We start from the raw sequence: 21,059 nt of genomic DNA, 5'->3' as shown, positions 1-21,059 counted from the left end.
TATTATTATTATTATTATTATTATTATTATTATTATTATTATTATTATTATATCTCCCTATGGATCATGGCAGGGAAGTACAACAAATTAAATATATAATACAAGCTAAAAGAGCACATAAAACCAATACATATTAATGTAATCAATACATTAAAATATTATTGGACAATGAGGTGACTGCTTTCCAATTTCTGCCTATTTTTTTGCCTGGTCTCAGCAGCATACTGAATTCTGCCTCTTTTGTAACCCATTTCTGCTGCATATTCTATCCACTCCTCAAAACCCATCAGTACTGATAGTGCACTGGGAAAATCACAGCTTTTTAAAAGTTATAAGTAGTGTGCAGAAAGTGTGATTTTGTTTAAAACATATTCCATAAAATCCTTCTAATTCTAACCCTTGTGCCGTATTGGTATAAGCACAAGCTGAACTAACATTTTAAATGTATGGCAGGCTTAAATCTCTCACTTAAGTATCACAGCAATTCAAACACTGAGAGTCTTTAGGGCTGAAGGGCTGGGTATAAATACTGTAAATAAATAAATAAATAAATAAACAAACAAACATTCAACTATTGTGCTTTTAATTTATGTAAATAATTTCTATAGAGTAAATTGTTTTTACAGAATTTTTTTCAAAGACAAAACAGTTCTATGCAGATTTAAAACATGTTTCCTCCCAAGGTTACTCAAGCTATTTTCACTTGTTCTCCAGCACTTATTTAGCACTTTCAGTTGAACATCAAAGACATCCAAAATGTGTCACATAATATGCAACATATTTTCTCATTTCAGTTATCAAATTTCTATGTGTTACTTATCAGTACGCTTTTAATTTAAGTATGCCATTAAAATTCACAGCTGTTTCAAGTGGAACATAAAGTCAGTTGAGAGGAGAGATTTGTGGAATTTTGCAGAGAATCTCAAACACTCAGCTGTCATCATACCATCCTTTGCACTTGGTATAAATAACCTGCCTTCAATATATGAACCATTTTCTTAGAAAAATAAAGATGATAGAAAAAAGCACTGTACTCTGTTAAAAGTTCTGTGGGATGTTTTCCAGTTAACAATGTGGGAATGCTCTCACATGGACCAAGGAGTTTGTTGCTATGTGAAAAAGCATGGTTTTATTCGATGTTATTACACTTGGCAGATTAAACTCAGGAACAGGGAGTGTTGTATGTCTTTAGGCTGGTGTTCAATATCAATGGGGGTGGGTGGGAGAGGAAGTGTTCTTTCCTGTTATCTCACAACCTTCCATTCACTTATCAGCTTTTGGCAAGCACTGCCTTAACTGTAAAAGAAAATTCACAAGTTCATATCTCACATTCAAAATTGCATTATGGCCTATGCAGCTTAATGCATAAGATAAGAGATTTCCTGTGTGTGTGTGTGTGTGTGTGCGCGCGCGCACACACACACACACACACATATATGTGCATCATGCTAAAGAATTATATTAATTTCCAAAGCTTTATTCTCATTATAGTATACCTCAAAAGTGAGTACAGTATCTAGAGGCAATTCCATGAAAAGGCTAGGCTGGTGGACTGCCATCAGTGAAAGATTTTTGATGGGAAGCCCATGGACTCAGAAAAGGTTGAACTATGACTGGTAGCATCCTTACTATTGGCTATCTGGCTAGGGCAGATGGGAAATGAATTCCAACAAAATCTGGATTGTTTTAATAAAAATCTGGTAAGCTTAGAAGGCTACAGACCTACAGAAATTATATGAGGAAAAACAGGATCTGTTATACACACTTGGACAACCTGGAGCTAAGTGCAAGAAACCAGCTCCTAGTGAGGATGTAATTCTTCACTGATTTTCTTCTCAAAGGAAGCATTGTGTAATTTTAGCATTTTCCTCCCAATGTGAGAAAAACTTTGAAAACTATGCCGTTTCCAAAGCCTTCGGGGCTTAATCTGTGAAAAATACATGTGTCTTTTTTTTTTTCTTTTTTTTTCAGACTGCAGAAAACAGCATTTTTTGTGCAGGAAATGGCAAAATAATATTTTCAGTGAAAAAAATGCTGTTTCATGTGGAAGAAATGTTTTCTTTACTTAGAACCTATGTGAGAATTTTGCACACTAGATGAGAATGAACTGTATGCAGATTGCCAAGAGTCTCAACAGTCCAGGATTGTTACCATCAGGGCTTTTTGACCATTTTTTCTTCACTTTCTAAACACAACAATCTGCCCCTCAAAATAATCCTCTTAAAGAAACAACATCAAAGCATATCTTTTCTATTAAACTGAATGAAAACACCTTTTTGTTCCTCTAACATATGGAATTTTCAAGAAACTTTCTATAATGTAAAATGATCAAAATAGTGCATCTCTAGCATACATATTTGTTCATATACACACAGAGAGAGAGAAGCTTTAACCCAGCTCCCATCACTATAAAATCTCTCAAATGGCAGGGCAATGGGAGATGCAGATGTGAAGCACATTTGAAATAAAGTCACTATATAAATCAATGAAGAAAAAAAAGCATATGGGTTTCACAGGTAACAGACCATAAGAGAACCCTTTACATAAGGCCAAAATTAATGCTGCTGCATGCTTATGAAGCAGTTCAACTTGCTGCTACCAAGCCATCTCACCTCAGGGGAAAAGGGATATTGAGGGTTATTGAACATTGCCAATTTTTACAGTGGATCAGCTTGAAGTTATTTAGCACAGATGTTTCTGTAATTGGGACACACTGGGAAAATCCACATGCTCAGTAGCCCTCAAAACTCACACTTCCATCTGTGCAGTGTGAAGGTCTACAGTTACTATACTCAGTGGCAATATAAAACATCCAGGAATACTGGCTGAAGATCTAGGGGAAAACTTTCCCTCCCCTAGCACCATCTGCTCTTCTATTTACATGCATTTTTGTGTGTCTGCATTCATATTCCACAGAAGAAGGCAATGTGTTTTGTGGATGTTGGTAAATATGTGCAGTTAAAGAGCCATAACCATTTATTAAGCTCTTGTGGATGAAATGTAATAGATACAGAGAAGGGTTGGAACGAATCTCACCAGAGGTGTTTAAATCAGTTTCAGAATTTCCCACCTCTATGCAATGAAGTTATACTGAGTCAAAGGTAATCTTACATGCTGGCACTGATATTCACGTATGGAGATGAAACATAAGAACAACACCCAGCATGTTGGTCACACAGTTAGTCAGAAAAGAGGCTTCATGCTGTCCCTCTCCTTTGCTATTATCATTTTCCTTCAGCATGATCAGAAACTTGTTTATTTCATCTATCCTTCATTAACAGTAAGGCCAGTCATTATTTTTTTAATCTCCATCTGCTTAACTGTTTATGCTGACATTTTGTTACTGAACTAGAGACACTTCATTACTTGGGCTTTCCCTTGTACTCCTCAGAATTTGGCTCTTTCAGAACCTGGGCGTACATTTATATTTTTGCGTTTCCTCACCATATGCTATTTTTTTAAGCATAATTGCTTAACTATACTATTTACTAGTTAACCTAGTATTTCATTAGTTGGAGATTCCAGCATGCTTACAGGTATAGGTTGCTATATCAAAATTTATGGCAAGTGAATAATGCAGCACACATGCTAGTCCATACCTTCCAACATTGCACAGATGAAAACAGGGACAAAGGTGACCACGCAATGTCAGAGTGTGGTCAAGATGGCAAAAGATATTAACAGGGAAGAATACACAAGTTAGGAGAGGTTACTGCAGTTTGCTTTTACCTGGGCCTACAGGAAGGGCAACATTTCATTTTCTCAGCCCTGCTGAGTGAACTGTGTGCAAACTACTTTTGCACTTTGAACTCAGTTTGTATCTAGTATATTAAACTAAGGGCAAATGGAAATTGGGAGAGAAGTAGAGATGAATTGGAGGGGACATTGTTAAAACAGTTGAAAAAAATGGAATAACAAAGAATTAATTGGAGCTGTCTCCGTATGTTATTCCTGTTGCAAATGTAAGAGAATAGTGGAAGGTAGCCACATTTCTGTACATCATTCTCAATGCAAATAGGATTGTCAGAGGAATATAATTTCTCTTCTACATGTTTTACTACAAGCTCTGGAAAGACTTCAGAAATGGAGTTTGGGGTGTCATGTGCAGTTATGTCATTTATCCCTTGTTTTGTAAACAACATCTTCAGAAAGACCCAGGCTTTAAGTATTAAACATGCAGCTGACAGACTGAAGTCTCTACACACTTTTCCATCCAGATATTACAAACACAGGGCATTAATTTAATATCTATTTTATTGAGGACTCTGATGGTATGGGCTACAATTTTTATCACTGTCAGAGGGAAAAACGGGGGGGGGGGGGTCAACTAATCCTTTTTGGTTTTCACTATTGCCATTGAATAGCCCTCTCGCCTCTGGAATTTACAAACTGTCCCAGTCAACTCTCTTTACTAGATAATGTACTATGGCACATAGGAAAGAGATTAATAACAAGGATGCAAACTAACCCCCCCCCCTTTCCTTTTACTTTAAGATTTATGATGATAACAACACATTTATACATTGACAAGGTGGAACATGCTCAGACCAAAATAGTAAAAGGGCTGGAAAACATGTCCTATGAGGAGTGTTTTAGGAAGCTGGTACATTTAACCTGGGGAAGAGAAAGATAAAATGTGATATGACGATGGCCATGTTTAAATATTTGAAAGGATGTCATATTGAAGATGGAGCAAGCTTGTCTTCTCCTCCAGAAACTAAGGAATAGAGCAAATGATTCATAACACAGGAAAAGAGATTCCACCTTATACTACAATTATATTAGGAAGAACGTTCTGATGGTAAGAGCTGTTTGGTAGTGGAATACCCTGCTTCAATGTGTAGTGGAGTCTCCTTCTTTGGTTTTTTTTTAAAAAAGAGGCTGGATGATCCTATGATGAGAATGCTTTGATTATGTGTTCCTGCAGGGCAGAGGATTGGCCTGGATGCCCCCTGTGCTCTCTTCCATTTCTATAATTCCATGTAGAAGATTCTGTCAGGAGCGGGAGTAAATTAAGTTTAGACCAAAAAATTACCCATAATACAAAATTTTAAAAAGCAATAATAAATACATCTAGCTAAATCTATTCTGACAGTTTCCATAATCCAGCCAGTACTTATCAAAATTAATCATTTCTGGGGCCCGGTACACACCATCAGGAAGCGATGTCCAGGCAGCAATAGTAGGGCTCAGGAGCATGCACCAACCACATGATCCTGAGGCCTACTACGTGTGGGCAGTACCATTATCGCATGGCACTACCCACACGGGGGACGTATGGACGACGTGTGGGCGTCTGAACGCCCATGTGTCTTTTAGTGGAAGTGGCATCATAGGGCTGCATCACAGCCCTTACGATGCCGCAAAAAAGAAGCTGCTCCAGCAGAATTCTTGCCGCGGTTATACAATACAACATAATCCTCCAATGGGTTTTCTCTAAATCTTTTCCCAAATGCGTAGTCATGTTGAGCAAATACAATTCGGGTGACATAGGGAACCTTACATTAAATATTTTTTGTAATACATTGTGAATTTTTTCCCAAAACTTCTTAATTTTTTTGCACCCCCACCACATATGCAAAAATGAGCCTTTTTCATTTGTACACTTCCAACATCTATCATTATGTGAGCTGGACATTTTAGCTATTCTAACTGGAGTATAGTACCATCTATTATAGACCTTGATATAATTTTCCTTCAGATCTTGCGATACCGTAAATTTACACGTCTTCCTCCATGAGTTTTCCCAACTATCTAATGCAATTGTGTGTCCAAGTTCTTGTGCCCACTTTATCATATTGTGTGTAATATTTTCCTTTTCCTTTTCTGCTGGCAAAATACTGGAAGAACAAGAAAGTACCGAATACAGAGGAATGGCTTCAGAAAGTGTTTGACCTAAAAGAAATGGACAATTTGACAATGTTATTAAGAGGTAGAGAGAAAGGGGATAAAAACTGGATTTCAATAGAGAAGTATTTGAGGAAATATTGGAAAGTATAAAGACTGATAACAAGACTTAACACTTTGATTTGCAATTAAATGAATATAATGAGGAGTAAGAAATGAATTTGAATTTGAAATAACAATAAGGAAGTTATGGGAAGTAATTAACAGAGGCAAGGATGGTATAGTTACATATTTTTTGTACTTTGCAATTATGATGAATTACATGGAGCTAGATGCAGTATATGTGTTATTTGTCAACTGTAAATATTTTAAATTAATAAAATTAAAAAAAAAAAAAGAAGCTGTTCCAAGCAGCTTCTTTTTTGCAGCGCATCTGTGCCGCGCGGTTTGGTTGCAGTGGCAATGCTGTGCAGCCAAAAGGGCCAGCATTTCCCTCCCAGTCTGTGCCTTAGTTTAGCTCATTTCTTGTGTCTGGATTCAGGGTAGGCCTCAGTCCCCAACCTTTTTCTGAAAGAAGGCCTTACTATCAATTTTTGCTTTTCACATTCTCTTTTCTTGCTAACTTTTAATTAATTAGAATGATAGTAGAATCTGGGGACAGGAGCCAATGGTGTCATTCTGTGGCTGTTCTATCTTTTAAATCTGTGGAATTGGGAGACAATTCCCTCCCTCTTATCCTTCTTCTGAAGCCCCTTCTACCTGCACTCCAAATCTGCTTCAGAGGCTTATGCAATCCAGAGGTTTGAGCAAGAGAGGAGGAGAAAATGTATGCTAGCACAACAATGAATTTAATCTTCAGTTAAGTTTCAATTTCACAGATTCCTAGGACAAAAATTTGACCTTCCTGTGAGCTCATTTCGTTTCTTAATTGTTTATGTTCCCAGGTTGAACTTTTGATTTCCCTCTGAACTAATTTCCACTCTTAAATTCAAGATTTCTGCACTGAACATTTAACTCTCCTATTCTGAAGTAGGTATGTGGAAATCTCATTGACTTTTTAAATTTTCAGTCTGCATTCTCTTTCTAGTCTATTTACATACCAGATTGTGACACTTCATTTCACCACTTTTGCATAGATATTTGTGTATTATTTCAATGTGCATTGTTCAAAATGTATGTATTTGTATATGTATATCTTTATAATTATAGATTTGAATATTGATTAAGCATGTGTGTGTGTGTTTCAAATGTAAATGTTTTTCACATTTTGAAACATATGTATAGTCATTTTCTTCCATTAAACACCTTGCAAGCCATACAAATATGCACATTTCACTTCTTTTCAAAAATGGGATGTATGCCATTTAGCTGTCAATCTCAAGAGGCACAACATGGAAATTTCCTTTTGGATGTATCAGTCCAATCATATTCTTCTCCACCCCGGCTCTGAGCATCCTCTAATATAAAATGGCAACCATTTTATAACCCCAAGAGCCAGAGAAAAATGGCTGAAAGTTCAATTTCTTCATAAGAACAGAAGGAATTAATACCTTGTAGATTACCTCAAGATGGTTGGAGATTTTTGCCAGGGAAAAAGACTGAGCTTGCTATGATAAAATTGTCTTCTTTGGAAACAATTAGGGAGAATTCATGGAGTGAAAATGCTTGTGGATCAGGGGTCCTTTTACACTATACTGTTTTGGCACTATGATTCAACTCTAAGTGTCGTTGCTGCATCCTATGGAATCCTGGGGATTGCAATTTGGACAGGATATGTAATTCCCCAGTTGAGAATTCTAAATAATTCTTTTGTATAGTGTGAAAATGCCTTTGTTTTGGCTCTGGCTCTTGTTGTTATCAAATATAATAAGGCACCAAAATTTCTCATGGTACTGGTGTACCCACTTAACTTTGGAATCAATCCTACTGAATGTAAAACTTTTTATTTCCACATGAACCACATCCAGCTGTATGTAACAAATTTAAGTTGTGGTATACAAATTGGAGTTTTTGCACCGGAGATCCTTGTTCACCACTGACTTAGTTTAAGACTCTAAAATTAGGTCCAGAAGACACTGCTACATTCCAGTACTGGTATTACTAACCTAAGGGGCTCAACAGACGAGCAGCTCCATGCTGCCTGTTTTTGCCCTGCATCATTGCCACAGAAACCAAAAGACGCAGCAACGATGTGCTCTCTCTCAGGAGAAAAAAGAAGCTGCTGAAAGTAGCTTCCTGGAAGGGGTCGATTTGTGCGCTTGCGTTCCCATATCACATCACTTCTGGCCAGCACCATTTGGGCACTGCGCTGTGACTGCGTCATCATGGTGGCCCCTATGTGGATGGGCCAAGTCATGATGGTGCCAGCAGTGTGCGGTAGGGCTCATAAGTGTGTGGACACTCTGCACTCCCAAACCCTAAAATCAGCCCCAGACTGCCGCTTTCCGGCAGTTTGCACTGGGCCTAGGTTACCAGCAGCCCTTCCTCATGTGTGTACATATGTGCCTTCAAGTAATCTGTAGATATATGGTGAATTTCATGAATTTAATAGAGTTTTCTTAGGCTAGGAACACTCAGAAGTCATTTTGCCAGTTCTTCCCTCTTCAATACAGCCAACGGTTTTGGTGATCTTTCACCCAAATACTAAGCAGAGCTGATCCTGCTTAGTTTAGATCAAGTGGGATCTGGTGCATTTAGGATATTTAGACTTCATACAGGGTAATATGCCAGTGTGGTGTAGTGATTTAAGTGCTGAGATAAGACTCTGGAGAACAGGGTTTAAATTTCCGGTCAGCCACAGAAACTAATTGGGTGATCTTGAGCAAGTATCAGCTTTAGAGAAAGGCAACCCCCCCCCCAACATGAACAAATCTTGCTAGGAAAGCCCCATGATAGGTTGACCTTAGAGTCACTATAAGTCCACATTACTTGAAGGAACACAATAACAAGAAATAGTAGTAAATTCTGAAGGTAGTTGGAACAGGAGAATGTAAATTCAAGACATCTCAGGATCTGTGAGAGAGCTGATATCAGGTTTCCGGGAGAGCTGATGTCACAAATGTTGGTGGAGGGAAGAAAGTAATCAGTAATTTCTGAGATCATTTAACCTCTCAATAGAATAATAAAATAGCTCAACAGGCAAGGTACTAGCCATTGAATGAAAATGGAATAAGCTAAACTGAACATCACAAAATATCCAAAATCTGTGGTCACACTTTTCTCCCCTCAGGCATTGTCACTCTGTCTAAATAGCCATTGATTCCTGCAGCACAAAGACTAAGAAATCAGCTGAGTGACAGCTTTATGCTCTGTCACAGTAAATTCACACTGAGGTGTTGGGCGGAGGAGAGCTGCCCTAAAAATATCAATCAAGAGACAGTGGGGAAATGGACACAAAGGATAGTAGTGTTGACGTGCCATTTAAAAAGGGGGAATTTGGCTTTAAGAGCCATGAAAGCAAAACAAGGCCTTGGCTGCCAGTGGAAGCATAAAATCTGGCTAACACTGAAACAAGAAAAAGAAAAAAACATTTACTGTGTGAAGAAGAACAAACCCGTCATCTCCTTAGACAAAGAATTGCTTTGATGATATTAGAGCCTCTCGTGTAAACCAGGGCTTGTGTGCATTCTGTTGGAGATAAAGAGACAAACTGAATGACATCTGTGTCTTATTTTACCCATTCTCTTTTGAAATCATTAGCAATAGCATTAGCACTTACATTTCTATACACCTTTATAGTGCTAAGCACTCTCTTAGAAGAGTGCTTAGCACTAGAATTAGAAGTTATATTAGAAGAATAAGCAAGGTAGAGACTTTGAAGGAAGTAAGGGATTACATCTCAGGTGAACAAGGGGGAAAGCAATGAGACAAGATCCAGGGAGCTGCCAGCTGTTCAATATGCTGATTATTAAATTGTCAAAAGTGTATTTAAGTGAACCTACTATATTTACTTTTTCATAGCTTACGACAATAAGATATATGTTGTTATCTGCTGTGGAGTCTATTTGTCGGCTTATTTTCCTCCAAATTCTAGTTGAATGTTTTTAATGTTTTTACTGTTTTTAATGCTTTTATACTATTACTGTTTAATCTTATTTTAGCATTGGGAATGGGGGTGGTATAGGGATTGTTTTCTTCTTGGATTTTATTGTAACTTTGATGTATTTTACTATTGTAACCTGCCTGGATTCTTTGTAATAGGGCGGGCTAGAAATAAATCTTTATTATTATTTACTATTACTTTGGTGACCCTTTGAATGAGTGACCCCAAGGAGTTTATCACACTACTTACCTCCCACTCTGCTCCCATCACCCCAACGTCACTGATCTGCGATGAGAGCCTCCTGGGGGATCGTGGATGGTGCTTTTAAAGGGGAATGCTTCCATTTTCATCATGGAAGCATTCTCGTAATTGTTACAAAAAGGGCCCTTTTTACTAATGATTTAATCTTTCATGCTACTATCCAACTTATGTTTGTAATATCATCCCTACTGCCTCTTCCTTTCCTGAACTCAGCTTGGCCATCTGACATTTCTTGCTGCATATATGGTAAAAGCTTTTGTTACAAATGTTTGAGCACTGTTTTGCTTGCATGGGAAATTAGTGTGATGGTTCTGTGGTTACTGCAACACCTAGTGTCCCTTTCCTTGGGGACTGGAATGGATATTGAGCATTTCCAATCCATAGGCCATTGTTTTGTTTTCAATATTTGTTGACAGATTGTTGCTAGGACTAGAGTAGATTCTTCCTCTGCAGACTGAATTAATTTTATTGGTATGCCATATGTTCCTGGTGCTTTATTTCTCCCAAAGGGTATTAGTGCCTCACTTTTTAAAACTTTGCCTTTGTACATTTCTTCTTTAAATATCTCTGTCATTCTCTCTTCTCTTTTATACACTTCCTTTGTATATTGTTTCCTTTGGTCCAAAACAAACTGCAGAAATAATCCAGTAGGAGATTGCTTTAACTGCCCTGGCTCATGATAGGGAACCGAGAGGCTCTATAGACTGGCACTTTGTGCCGGCATGTAAGCATGGTGAGGGCTGAGCGTCCAGACACTCTGAGCCCTCGCCGTGCAACCCAGGTGCCATCTTGGCACACACCAGTTTACATGGTGCACATCATGATGATGTTCATCGTGCACAGCACCCAAATGGCACTGTGCACAAGGGGCATCATCATAGTGCACAAGCATGCCTATGATGCCCCTTCAGGGATGCAAAAAGAACCTACCTAGAAACGGGTTCTTTTTGGTCCCTCCAGAGGCCCCGACATGTGGTTGCCACGGCCTCCTTCTGGGGCAAAAACAGGCAGCATTTAGCCACCCATCTGAGATCACTTTAACTGCCCTGGCTCAGTGCTATGGAATCCTATGAACTGTAGTTTATTGTGGCAACAGAGCTCTCTGACAGAGAATAATAAATGTCTCACAAAACTACAGTTTGCAAAGTTCCCTAGCATTGAGCCAGGGCAGTTTAAGCAATCTCAAAGTGGATTATTTGTGGAGTGTGTTTTGGACCTTTATCTTTTTATCTCTATTTGGTTGTGCAATGTGTTTTCCAGTTTGTCATAAATCATCCCCATTCTTATTTCAATTACCCTTTGATTTCTTTGATCTTGTGAAAAAGATTTCTTCTTCCTTTGTTTTCCATTTCCATTTCTCTGCATTGGTTATTATTATTATTATTATTATTATTATTATTATTATTATTATTATTATTATTATTAATCCCTCTACACAAGTAATTGAACCTATTTCTATCACTTTAAATTTTTATTTTGTCTTATTCTTTATATAAGGTGTGTGTTCTATACATTATATATATATATTCTTCAAAAGAATAATTGCATGTTAACGAAATGAGGTTTGTTGCTCTTCTTCATCATAAAACAATATTTGTACAAAATTCAAGGTTTTGTAATACCTTTATTGGATCACTGTAATGCCACAGCCAAAGCAAACATTGATGACTGGCAATGTTTTAACCATATCTGTGCAGTACATGTCAGTAGAACCAATTCCATCTTTATCAAGGGGAAATGCTAAACTTCTCTTCTTTCACAGAACACAAGTAATGTGTCTCCTTGCAAGCCACAACTAAAAGTAATGTATACAAAATCTTAATCATTGTAGGTTTCTGCTCAGAACTTTCAAACCGCAAGAAATGATCTTTGTAATTACATTGCTCAAGCACTTAACTCCTGATTTATCTGCATACATCAAAAGGAAATATTTAGGAAAGTATGATGTGAGATGGTAACCTGGAATATAGATTGATGAAATACAAAAGACAGGGGGTGAAATATTGTTGCAAGCTTAATTAATTAGGAAAGTCTCCAATCTTAACCAGCTAACAGAGCCTAAGTGAATTGATTCAAAAGCTGAATCATTTAAGAAGGGAATCGATCATCTCTGAGTGCAGTACAATTGTTTGCCTGTTTTTCCATCCCAGCTACAAAAGGAAATCCTTTCACCTTCTTTCTATTTCTCTCTTCCATATTTTGCCTCATATTATTCAGTCAGTGAAGGCAAGTTCACCTGTTTCACAATTTTATCCAGATGATGGATATTTAAAAAGTAACAGTATAATTTGGTGGAATATTATTATGGGGGAAGGTCAGCAAGCATGCTGTTTCATATTTCTTTGGGTTCTGGTCAGCATGTATTGGAAGCCTCTTTGGTTAAGGTATTGTGAATGGAACCAGGTGGCACAATTGCCAAATGATAAAACAAATAAAAATAAAATTATTATCGTTGGCGTAGAACTCTTGTAGAACTCTTGTATATTTCACTGTGATGCTTCTCTGACCTTTCTTAGGAGTGAGTCAATGCAATAGAATTAATCATAACTACATTCTGAACAAGCCCACTATGAATAAACAAATGTGAAAGGTTTAAATGACAGACTTTGCTGATAAACCAAAAAGGTTTTCTTTGGTCATTCACTAAGACTGCAGAAATAATCTGGTTTGAAACCACCATAACTGTCATGGCTCAATTCTAGGACTTGTATTTTATTTTGGAACCAGAGCTCTCTGACAGAGAAGGTTAAACATCTCTCAAAACTACAGTTCCCATAGTTCCATAGCATTGAGCCATGACAGCTAAAGTGGTGTGAAACTGGATTATTCCTGCAGTGTTGATGCAGCCATGGGGTGAAGCAAACAGAGCAAAAGGAGCAGCCAATTGCCACAGGACTGCTAGGAGACCATGGCAACCAGACTCTGCAGTCCCGAGGGCAGCTGCTGCTGCGGTCCCAAACAAGCTGCAAAAAGGACGGGTAAGAAACCGTTGCTTTTGCAGCCAGGTTTGTGCAGTGTTAGACAGCCCCAGCATGGGTATCAAATGGCCTCTGTGCAATCCAGGGGTGTGTGTCATGTGCATGCCCTGCTGCTGAACTGGCCCAACAAAGACCCTTTGGGGCCATCTGTTGGAGGCCATAGTCTACCAAAAGGCTGCTTGATAAGAAAACATGGATATAATACTGTTTTACATAGTATTGGAAAAAAATATAGAAAGAATTGGAAAATATTTTTCTATTCTAAATGTGTAGTTTAAAAGATGTATGTCTCCATCTTTGTGAAGCCACAGGCCCCTTTGTAGGCAGAAGACACTGGATTTCTCAAGAAACCTCCATGTTTTTGTATCAGGAAAACTTTAGGTAGTGTTGAGGTAAAATATCCCAATCCATTCCAAATTTAAAAAGAAGAAAAAATGTTTTACCTTTGTTGGAGGTCAAAACTTAAATAGGAAAGTTCCAGTCTTCTGGCTGACTCTTTAAGATTCCCCTGTTGAGGCTATCACAGTCCTACAGCCTCACAAAGAATGGCTGGATTGGATTGCAAAGGAAATCTCTTTGTTGTGATACAAATGGATGATAAATTTCCTGGACTTTGTAAAGCTCTCATTTGCCCCATGGCCAGAAGGAGGAGGGCCCAGCCTGCAAGATATGCCCCTTCATACCATCTAAAACTAAGAACAGAAACAGCAAAATGCAGATCTATGACTAACATGTTCAATTTTCTTTTCTCCTGTTTGGTTTGTAACATCTTGCCTGATGAAGAAACCAGTGAAAGCTTTGAAAACTTGCAACATGTATAATGGATTTTTGATTGGATTTGCTAAATGGCCAACACAGCTATCCCCAAATGTTTTCTAGCACACCCTAAATGGTTTAACAATGTGTAAACCAATTTCCCCCAACAAATTGGGTACTCATTTTACTGACCTATAAAAGGATGGAAGGCTGAGTAGACCTTGGAGCCCTCCTCTAGGATCAAACTTATAACTTTGTGGCTGCAGAATGGGCATTTAACCATTGAATCGTAGAATCATAGAGTTGGAAGAGACCATGGGAGCCATCCAGTCCAACCCCCTGCCCTGCAGAAACTCACAATCAAGTATCCCCAACCAGGGGATTGCATCACCAGGGCTTATTGTAGGGAAGTGCATCCAGAGGTACATCCAGTATATTGCAATTTTAGAGATCTGCTTCCTGGCCTGAGAAGCACTACACCTAATATGTGATGATGTGCCACCAGTACTGCCATGAAATTTGCACCTCAGTTATTATGAATTGCTGTCAATTTCTGAGAAGCCTAGCTGTTTAGAGCTTGGTCTATCTCTACATTGCTTTCAGAATGCCAAGATAATGTTATATAAAGATTTAATAAGACATAATGAGTAACTGAAATTTATGAAGCATGCCTACAAAGTGTGTTCCCTCACTACCACCTCAACTAACTCTGGGGTTTTTATTATAATTCTTCCTTGCTCTGAACATAACAAATGGTGATTCGTTTTACAATGTCAGAGGTATCAAATCAAGAGTCATTTATTTAAATCTTTCTACTCCTGGGGTGCACACACATGCAAAATAACGCTTTCTGGTATTTAGTATTTATGAACTTTTGAGAACCATACTATTAATGGTTCTACTAATGGTTCTACTAATTTGACATATCACCTTATTGTAGTTATTCTTAGATGACAAGGTGGGAATCCCAACAGCATTTTGTCTAAGAGGGCCCCTTGGCTATGCCAGTGAAAAATAGAATCTGGAGTCCACATTCAGCTTTGTCAAATACAGTGTTCCTGCCTGCACAAATCTCCAATCCCATCATTTCCCCACCCAGGCATTCAAGATTGTATATGTGTATGGTGTATATGTATATATGTATGGTGTATATGGTGTGGTGGGTTGCTGTGTTGTCCTATGGTTCATTTTAACACTTATACATTAGTGTTTGATCATTTCCGATCTATTGTAGTATGTACCCAAGCACTCTATGGTAAAACAAAGTTTCTTTATTTAACACATTCATAGATGAAAACAACTCATGATGTGGTCAAGGTACATGGTAGCAGCAGAACTACCATGAGTAGGGATAGTGGTGAAATCCATACTAAAAGTTGTTCTCTGTGCCAAAGGACTAGCATCTTCATTTTGCCACACTGCCTTGTCCTTAATGGAACCTGTGGTTAGTTGGAAAGGATCCACTGCCTCTAAGGCCTGGTACATACTGCCAATAAGCGGTGTACCAGGGCCGATTCTAGGGTTAGGGATGGCAGAGCAACCGCATGGTCCCTAACGCTAGAATGTAATGGTGGTGTAACAATGGTGGTACCTTGTATACATGGGTGCTGCAATTGTTACATAAGCACCATGCAGTGTCTGCACGTTGCCGCACAGTGCTTACGTAATGAGTGCACCAGTGGTGCACTTGTTACGATGCCCCTGCAGCTTTAAAAGACCCCACTTTTCATGGGTCCTTTTTTTGCTGGAGGGAAGCCATGCAGTTTGGCGGCTGTGGCTTCCCTCCGGAGGAAAAACAGGCACCAGCAGGCTGTCATTTTCTACTGTGCCTAAGTTTAAGAGATATTCCTGTGGAAAATGCTGCATTGCTACTGAAGGTGGTGGACAATGATGACAGTGATGCAAATATATGAGAAGGAGGAAGAAGCATATTTTTGCATATACAAATGCTTACAAGTGGCTCTCTATTAGTATACCTTGTTCAAAATGCACATTATTTTATGTATTATTTTATACCCTCAAATAATCTGCAGAATGCTCTGCAGATGATGAAGCACAGAAGAGCAAGTAACATAGGAGATAGTTTGTATTTGTTTCACATATTACTATGCATGATCTCCATCATGACTGCTATCATCTGCTATTTGACTTCCCCGTTGCTGTTTTGGTGCAGTCATCCTGGTTGTCTGAGTGGACATTTCACATTTTGTTGCCCAAGCTTTTGGCTCAACACCAAAACTATGTCACCCTGCCAAATGTGTCACTTCCCACCTACTTCTATCTCCTTGACTGACTGCTTCTTTCACTTCCAATACCTGCTTACCTGTCTCCTTTATCTGTTGGCTACCTGGATAACACTTCACACTTCCATTCCTGTTCTCATCTCTATTCTCTCACCACTTTCTATGTTTCCTTTGCCTAGCTCCAAGCTCAAGTTGAATAAGTAAAAAATTCAAAATGCATTGATATTCCATGATTCAAGTAAAGCAGTAGTAAAAAAAAAACTTGTCTAAATTCATTTAATTCATTGGGATCCTAGCAGAAATGAAAACCAATCAAGTACTTACACTTCTTCTAATTAACCCCTTGCAACAATGCCATTGCTGTGAAACTTTAGGGAGAGCATGGCATTTAAGCAGGTTGACTAACATAGATGGCACAAGGATGACACAATGCATGGGTTGCCTTTCAGCATTACCAAACGTCACTACATAAGTAGACTTAAACAAGTTTGCAAAGATTATGGTGGCAATTATATTTATTGACATCCCACTTTACCCAAAAAATTAGGACTCAAAGCAGCTCACAATTTAAAAGAACAATGCATTAAAACATACAAAAAGAAAGCTTTAAAATAGAATTTAAACTATTTTCAGTATTAAAACAATGCACATTCAGTAAAAGAATAAAATGCAATTTAAAAGATAAAAAGATCTTTAAAATGCGTCAGTTATAACAATACAGCACTTCCTAGGCCATTCTTTAAAAACATTCTGTTTTAAACACCTGTCTGAATAAAAAGGCTTTAGCCTGCCTATGGAAGGTCAGCAAAGAGGGGACCATTCTGGCCTCCCTAGGTAAGGAGTTCCAAAGCCTAGGAGCAGCTCCCAAGAAGGCTCTCCCTCACATATCCTCTCAGCACTGTGTTTGTGATGGTAGTGGAACTGAAACAAGGGTCTTTCCTGATGATCTCAGAGTGTGGGCCAGCTTGTAGAGAGAGAGAGATGGTTTGCTAAATAACCTGGACCTGAGGTATATAGAGTTTTATAGGTACAGGAGTTGTAGATAATAAGTCCCTAGCTTCTCCACCTATCCTTCTGAAACTACATGTGGGTTGCCTAGGAACACTTCTACAAAATGTGCCATTTTCATACAAATTGCACAAAACTACATCGAGAAAGAAGGAGAAGCAAATTACTCCCCACTTCTCCACCAAAAAATAAAATAAAATAAAAAATAAAAAATGAAGACTCCATTACTATAAAACATTTCTATGATTAAAAATGCCCACAGAAATCTGGCTCAGCCCTAGAACTAATTTTGTACAGAACAGCTGAAGGAAAGTGTCATAATCATAAAAATGTGGGATCCTTCAGTTTGTTACAACAGACCTCTGAGTTGTATTTTAGAAGCTTTTTCAGGGCAAATTATTAACCTTCCTGGCTATCTGAAAAATGAGTTTAATAGCATTTTTCTACCTCAAAGGGATATTGTGTGGATAAATTAATTAGATTCAGACATATTCTTATTTTGCATTTGCAGTGTGGCATTTGCATAGGGTTCCCCCCACCCTATATTTATCCCTAGCCAAATAACATTCAAAGAAGGGGAATGGAAGAAGAAAAATAAAATGCAGTGTTCAAACGTCCACAATGCTGACATGTTCCCTGCCCACAAATTATAATATTAGACATGAAATGAAACTTCTTTGGCTTTTTCTGTGGGAGTACAAATATCCCTGAAGTGAGCTATGCTTAAAAAGCCAGTTGCATCTGTAAAATGCAAACAATTTTAAAACACTTTAGATGAAGATTTCTAGATAAGGATGATTTATGTTCTAACTCTGTGGTACAAAAAGTGTGTGTGTGTGTGAGAGAGAGAGAGAGAGAGAGAGAAATTTTATAGGATGTTGTAAATCGCTGCCTCTGCTAGTGTGGAAGGATGATAAAAAGGTAAAATGCATTTTAAAATATCTGATTCCCTTGAGACTGTAAAAAGCAGTGAAAACTCTTCACCTCTTTGACCTTTAAACTTGTAGGCGAGTCACCATGTAGTATAAAAATGTTGCATTTAAAAAAAACAACAACAGAAAGAGAGATGAATGGAACAAGCTTAGTCACCCCCCTCTCTCCTGTCTTTCTTTTAGCTCTTCACAGGCAGTTAAAACCAATTTTCTGGCTCCGTTCAAAATATATCTGTCTTGCTACTTGACTGTGAGCAAAACCAAAAATAAGACTAAACTGAAGAAAGCAGCTTTCTAATTTATTGGCCTTTGGCAAGGGGCCAGAGGGAAAGCTCTAAACAAATAATCCATCTTGCCATTATTTATTTTATTTTATTGCCAGTCGCACAGATCTGTATCTCCTCCAATGGCATCATATGGGGAATTGGGAATGAAGGAAAAGAGGCTAGGTTGTCCAAAGTGGTGCAAAATCATAGAACAGCAAGTTGTCTCCTGAGATTGCTTTAATGGTTTAACCACACTGCAAGTTATCATAGCATGGGAGAAGCTATTCCATGAGTATCAGACAGGAATCATATGAGGTGCTAGATCTGAACCCTCCTGTCTCACCAGAATTGCAGTTGTATTATTCACAATGTTGCATCAACTTTTAAGGGCAAGGATTCCCAGTAGTACACACAGCAAGATCTGCTTCCTTTCTTGGAAGAAGAGAAGACAGGCAGATCATCTTTAAGTGTGTGGTTTGCCTTCCTGATTGTTGTTGTTATGTGCCTTCAAAATGCCTCCAATTTATAGTGATCCTAGCATAGAATTTTCTTGGGAAGATTAATTCAAATTATATGCTTTCCTCTGAGACAGAGCAACTTGCAAGGTCACTCAGTGGGTTTCCATGGCTGATCGGGATTTGAACCTGGGTCTCCTGGAGTTTTATGGCAACATCAAGTGACTATGGTGTGCTGTTGCCGATTCTAGGGTTAGGGACTATGCAGCAACCATACGGTCCCTAACCCTAGCAAAGCGCAGCAGTGTAACAATGGCGGCGTCCCATGTACATGGGAACCACCATTGTGACATAAGTGCCGTGCAGCTTCTGCACAGTGCCACGCATTGCTCATGTCGCGAGTGCACCAATGGGCACTTGCTACTCAGCAGTGCGGTTGAAAAAGAACCCAGTTTTTCCTTAGAATAGAAATGAAGCCGCTCGGTTTGGAGGCTGTGGCTTCCCTCTGGAGGGAATTAGGCCACCAGCAGGCTGCCCTTTTCAGGCACCTGTACCATACAAGCTCACTGACTTTCCCGCTATAGCCACTTTAATGGAGGTGAGATGTCTTGCAGGGAAAAATATAAAGAAAATTCACTTTTTCTCTTGTCATTCTGCATAGCATTTCATTTCATCCAAATATTTTAAAATGAAGTGTTGTGATCGGTTGTTATAAAAGAAAGGCCCTTTTCCTAGAAGTGTAGTCTCATGAAAAGGAGTGCAGGACTCCTTTTTCTTCAGTTGTTCAATGAAACAGGGAACCTAAGCTGCTGAAATTCCCTCTTCCACACAATTATGAAATGGACAAAAAGCTTGCCACCCCGCCTTTCCCCTTACATGGCCATAATATAAAACAGAAACCCCAACCCCTGATTTATTCCTATGTGGCCACCATATTTACAGGGGGAGAATTTGTTGTTTTTGTTGTTGTGTACCTTCAAGTTATTTTTGATTTATGGCAACCCTAAATGAACCTATCATGGGGTTTTCTTGGGTAGTTTCTTCAGAGGGGGTTTGCGATTGCCATCTTCTGAGTCTGAGAGAGTGTGACTTGCCCATGATTACCCAGGCCAAGTGGGGACTTGATCCTTGCTCTCCAGAGGCATAGTTCAATGCTCAAACTGCTACACCACGCCGGCAGGGGGAGAAAGGAGCCTTCAATTCAAGATGGCCTTAAGTTGGACTTGGATGTTTTTATAAGGTCTTATCACATGATCTTTTCTTATCTGTTTCCACAACCATAGGACTGCAACAAGTAGCATATTTTTAAAAAAATGTCAGAAGAATTCCTTTGATGAGAGTCTCCATGATAATTTCCCACTATGTTTTGGAGTGATATAGCATTAATCTCATGCATTGTGGATACTGACAGTGTGAATACCTAGCAATCATCACAACACTAGAAGAGCAGGGCAGAGACAGCTGCAGCAAACATGAGAGTCCAAAGTCTGGAAACTTGCCCTTTTTGAAACAAACAAAGAAACAGCTATATTTTCAAGGTCTCCAGTTATCCAGTTTCTAAAAGTGTCTAAAATATTGTGTGTCTATATGTTTAATCTACAAGCTAAAAGTTGCTGACTTGTAGTAAAAGACAATGTTTCCTCCCATCCACTTGTTATCCCCTGAACATCCATAGCAGAGTAGGAGGCAGGAGCACAAAGTACATCATGAGCCAGCATCTGACACATGTAATCTTCCACCTACAGCTACAGATATGGTGAAAAGGGAACAGTTATCCCTCTTGAACTGTGAATTATAATCAAGCAATACAGTAATTTTGATTTTTTAAAAAAATAAAAAAAAACTAATTAGTTATTTATAATTAGGGTATTTTTATTTTTATTTATTTATTTATTTATTTATTTATTTTGGTAAGCTCTTAACTCTGGATAGGTCTTTGTCTAATGCTTGAAAGCCAACATGGATTACAATTCTGGAGACCAGAGTTCGAATCTCCACTCAGTCATGGAAACTCACTGGATGACCTTGGATGAATCACAGTCTCTCAGCCTCAGATGAAGGCAAAGGAAAATCGCTTCTGAACAAATCTTGCCATTAAAACCCCAAGACAGGTTTGCCTTAAGGTCAACATAAGTCAAAACTGACTTGAAGGCACACAACAACAACAACAACAACAACAACAACAACATCACCTGTTGCTGTTGGACATTGTGACATATATATCTTAGCTGTGTAATACTGCTTTATCACACTAGGGGGCAAACAGGATTT

The 21,059-nt window shown here is 38.5% G+C and overlaps 1 pseudogene; it reads right to left on the bottom strand.

The window, feature by feature from the left end:
- Positions 1–11,806: 11,806 nt before the first annotated feature.
- LOC121930253 lies at positions 11,807–11,917 on the bottom strand (annotated as a pseudogene).
- Between the last annotated feature and the right edge of the window lie 9,142 nt (positions 11,918–21,059).

This window comes from Sceloporus undulatus, chromosome 4 (genome assembly GCF_019175285.1).
Source record: "Sceloporus undulatus isolate JIND9_A2432 ecotype Alabama chromosome 4, SceUnd_v1.1, whole genome shotgun sequence".
Taxonomy (NCBI): Eukaryota; Metazoa; Chordata; class Lepidosauria; order Squamata; family Phrynosomatidae; genus Sceloporus; species Sceloporus undulatus.
This window is presented reverse-complemented; position numbering and strand designations above follow the sequence as displayed.